A 4,634-nucleotide genomic window follows, 5' to 3' on the forward strand; every position below is an offset into this window, starting at 1 on the left:
ACTTCCGAAATACGAGGATCGAGCATATATGAAACGCTTTGTATATTTTGCGGAAAATTTGCTATAACATTACTATATTAAAAAAAAAGTATTAGCTTCTTGGGTTTAATCAAAATAAGCAAAGTATAAAGCCAAGGAAAAGGCTGCATCAAACCTGAGGATGGTTGTAATGACTTTGACATTAACCTCATTCTTAGGATTCAAGAGGATTGAAATCTCTTCTTCACCAAATTCAAAAAAATGAGGTTGTTGTCGAATTAACAACATAGCGGTGAATGAACTTCCAATCTGCTCCAATAGATTCATATTTTCATGACTCATCTTATTGAGAGAGTAGTCTACATCGTATTCTTCTCCACTTGCTATGTCCTCCACATCCTCCTTCTACCATAAAAATATAAAAAAGTTATGCGATGTACACATCCCAAATAAAGGCTTAAACAAGCAGATAAGGTTTCATACATGCTTTCATTAGAGTGAGTCTCTCCTCCGCTTGGAGCAAAAATTTAAAAAGGTTTCATACATGCTTTCATTAGAGTGAGTCTCTCCTCCTCTTGGAGGAAAAATTTAAAAAGTTATGAGATTTACACATCCCAAATAAAAATAATGGTTTAAATAATGATAGAAGTATAAAGATAGCATGCTTTCATTAGACTCAGTCTCTTCTCCTCTTGGAGGAAAATATAAAAAAATTATGAGATTTACACATCCCAATTAAAGTCTTGAACAAGCATACAAGCATAAAGATAAGGTTTTATACATGCTGCAATGTAGTCATATTTTCAGGTTGTTTCCTAATGGTGGTAATTAGACGCTGAATACTCTCAGCCCGAAATGCTAGTAGATTGGCTTCTGTATATGATTCCATTTTGACTGGTAACTCCAAATCAAAAATCTCTCTAAGAAACAACATGTAGTTGTAGGCAACTCTCCACCCACAGCTGTGTCCATCTTTTTGCTCCACTGGCAGACGTCTTTTGAATCCTACTTGATCTTGTTGCTCCGTGGTTGTTCTGACAGCAGATACTAGCCGATATGCAGCACTGTCCATCATGACATATTAAATATATTAATATGTCATGATCATAAGATACAAAATAAGAAAGTATAAAAAATATTAAGAGAATAATTACCTTGGGGAGTTGGCATGATAGCCTTCTATTGAATTCACAAACCATAACGGTTGAGTTCAAGGTCCTAGAAGATCAGACTCCAATGTGAGCTACACGACCAGAATAAAAATGATTATTGTTTTACACAAACTTGCCAAAGAAATAGTAAAAATAAGGTTAGAGTTGATACTTACGCCTCATGATAAGGCATTAAGATGACTCGCACCCCATCTAAATTCAAAGGGCTTAACCAGGTACAAACATCTTTTATAGTCTTTTGAGGAGAGCTAAGAATAGAAGAAAGGAGAGCATCGAGCATGTAGACACGATGCTGCACTGCACTAGGAAGCTGAGAAATAACTACACTGCACCAAGAAATAAACAAACATTAGCTCATAGAATTGATTTGCATTCTACACTAGGAAACTGATATATAACTACACTGTGAATAAATAAACAAATGTTAGCTCATTGAAGTAGCAACAAATAAACAAACGTTACCTGAGAATGGCCAAGATAACATTGTCATTAACCTCTTTTAAAGGATTGGAGAGGATTGAAACCTCCTCTCTACCAAAGCTTAAATACTGAGGTTCTCGTTTCAAAACGATCCTAACTTCAAATGAGCTGTCCATTTTATCCAATGCAGCTAAATTTGATTCTTCAATCAAATTTAGAGGTGGTTGCATTGTTGAAGTAGAAGGGAGTGCCTCCGTATTGACTTCATCCATTTCTTCTCCCTCTATTGCCTGTAAACAAATATGAGAGATTAGATTCATTATCTTTAAATTTAAATCTTATTTAAAAAATTGTATTTAGTTGAGAAATAGAGAGTTCATACCGCTAAGTATTGTCGTAGTGGCCTTTTTTCATAACCCTGCGAGCCATAATTATCAAAGAAGGCATCATCATGATTGTCTTCATCCACCAACCTCTCTGTGAACGGGTCATGTAAGTCCATCTTTTCATCATCATCAACTGGGACATTATGATCTTCAAGGTAATCATCCATGTCATCGGTGTCCTTGTGGTCTATCTCTTTTTCATAGCCTGTGGTTAGATCTACTTGAAGCTGGAAATAAGCCATGAAATGCTTATTTTCAATACTATTTGTGGAGTTGCCTTTTCTGAGGAGATCCTCAAATAAATATCCCATCCTGCACAAGGTGACCTCCCAACCTGCCGGTAGCAAATTCTCCATCATGGTAAGCAAGAGACTCCCACTTTTTGCAGGACTTCCATAGTTGTTTTTTTGATAATGTATGGACCTGGGAATATCTTGCTCTTCTAGCATCAATCTCAAATTATTTAAATTCCCTCTTATGTTCTTTTGTAAGGAGTGATCAGGGTTGGGACTCCGCATACACAAAAAGAATGATTCAAGAGATTGAATCGCTATGCCACATTCTCTCTTGCCTCTCTTTGCTGCATAAACACCACTATAGATCTTCAAATCTGATGAATATGCTGGCTCTAGAGTAACCTGCATGGCTTCTTTGTCTTTTTTATCAACAAAAATGACAATGTTGCAAATCGCCACTTTGCTAATGGTGGTATATACTATTCTATCAATGAAGTTATGGATATCATCGCTAGAAACTTCATTGATAAAGAATAGTTGTGGCTTATCCCATGCTGACTCATTCTTGAAGAAGTCATCTTCTGAGATTCCCTTGAAGTTCACAAGCTTTCCAGACTCTGCCGTAACCTCTACATTGAATTGAAAGCTTTGGTGCATATCTGTCGGCATCCTTATCTCGTTGATTAATCTTTCCACGTATGCAACCACCTGTTGTGGGATTTCTTTTCTCATATAAGAGGTTACTATTTCCGACCCATCTTCATCCTTTTTAATCCACCTGTTTGCCCATAGCTTTACCCTGGGTGTTGACAAAGAAGCTATATGCTTCACCACATTATAGTCAATGTTACAATGAGTAAGTGGAATTTGTTTCTCTGATAGCAAATACTTAATGGCACTATGCACTGCATCAGGCCTCACCTATACATTGATGCATTCTTCCATGCAGTGGTCTTTGTCTTTTTCCCAAAAACCATTCTTTCTTTAAAATTTTTTGTGCTGCCATGGATGCATACTTATCAGGTAAGTACTTTACAGGCCTCCACATCCTTGCCGTCAACTCCTTCTTATCCATTATCTTTGACTTGTCGGAGATAAACAAAGGAGCTTCATAGGTCAGCTATCCACGCTCACAAGCAATGCACGTTTCAAGCATCTCATTGAACACTTCAACAAGACGAAATATGATAGAAGTGTAGTCGGCATATCTGTCCCTCACCACCTTGAGGCTTGTCATACTTTCTTCTCGCTCTTGAGTTCCCCTAGGCACAACTGCACTCAAAGAAGTATAGAAGTTCGTGAGTGTGTCGGCATTTGCTTTTGTGACCTTTCACTTCAAATCAGGATTTGGAGAACCAAATGTTATCCATATAACCCTTGCCTTCTGTAAGACCTTTGATGTTGAGGATATCTTATGCTTTCCATGGACATAATGATTAAGTCTTTCGGACTCAATCAAATACTTGATCTCATGCTTGAATATACAGATTGTTGCAGGATAATAATGGAATGAACTTATCTTTGCAAATTGTTCTGGAGTGAGTCTTTTGCCCTCCTTTGCTTCCCTTGCGATCTAATTACAAGCATAAGCCCAATGTTGACCATCAATGGGCTGGAATCTGCAATGAAGGAGGAATTCCTTCTTTACTTCCTTTAGCATATTCTCACCTTGTGCCTCTTCGCCTTTTTCATGTGGAATATTTTTAAGAGTGTCTTTAAAGAATTGACTGAAGGTTTCCTCGAAATGTGTAGGCCTTGTAAATGTTATTTGATCTAGAAAACTATTTTTGGTTGGATAAAACATTATTGGGCGCAAGACCACATTGCTTGCCACAGGTTTCTTACCATCTCTCAAAGCCTCGTATATTTGCATTGCATAGGATATATCAAGGCTTCGGCTATTAGTAAAGAGAGCTGTAGCTTCCACATCTTTGGCATTCACAAACCACGTCCTTTGACCCCAGATATATCCCACATCATCATCTGTAACTGCTTCATTAAGACGCAGATTAAGATTTTTGATTGATGTGAGTTCATCCTGATCATCTTCAGCCTTGGGTTCTGAGTCTTCTTCATCTTTCTCTTTTTTTAACCGTGTTTCATCCACATTATCTTTCTCTACAATGGGACTTTTTTTTACTGCTTGGAACTGAGGCTCTTGCAGTACTAGCCTTTTGCATTTCACGTCGTGGTTTGCTAGCAAGAGCTTCTAGCATAACTGCAGTGGATCAACCTTGATCTTCTTCAATTTTTTTAAATTCCCGTGCACTCAAGGCTGGTTTTTCATCATCCTTAGTTACATCCACCATTTCTGGCTCTAGAAGTTTGCGCTCATGTTCTACACGTTTGTGACAGTGTGCCTGTTCTTCGAAGTCTGAGCTTTTTGATCTCCTTCATGTGAAGATCCTTGAATATGAGGAGCATATTCTGCATCCTGAAAG

Source organism: Dipteris shenzhenensis, chromosome 31, assembly GCF_047967505.1.
Source record: "Dipteris shenzhenensis isolate YYH24624 ecotype China chromosome 31, Dip_SZ_1.0, whole genome shotgun sequence".
Taxonomy (NCBI): domain Eukaryota; kingdom Viridiplantae; phylum Streptophyta; class Polypodiopsida; order Gleicheniales; family Dipteridaceae; genus Dipteris; species Dipteris shenzhenensis.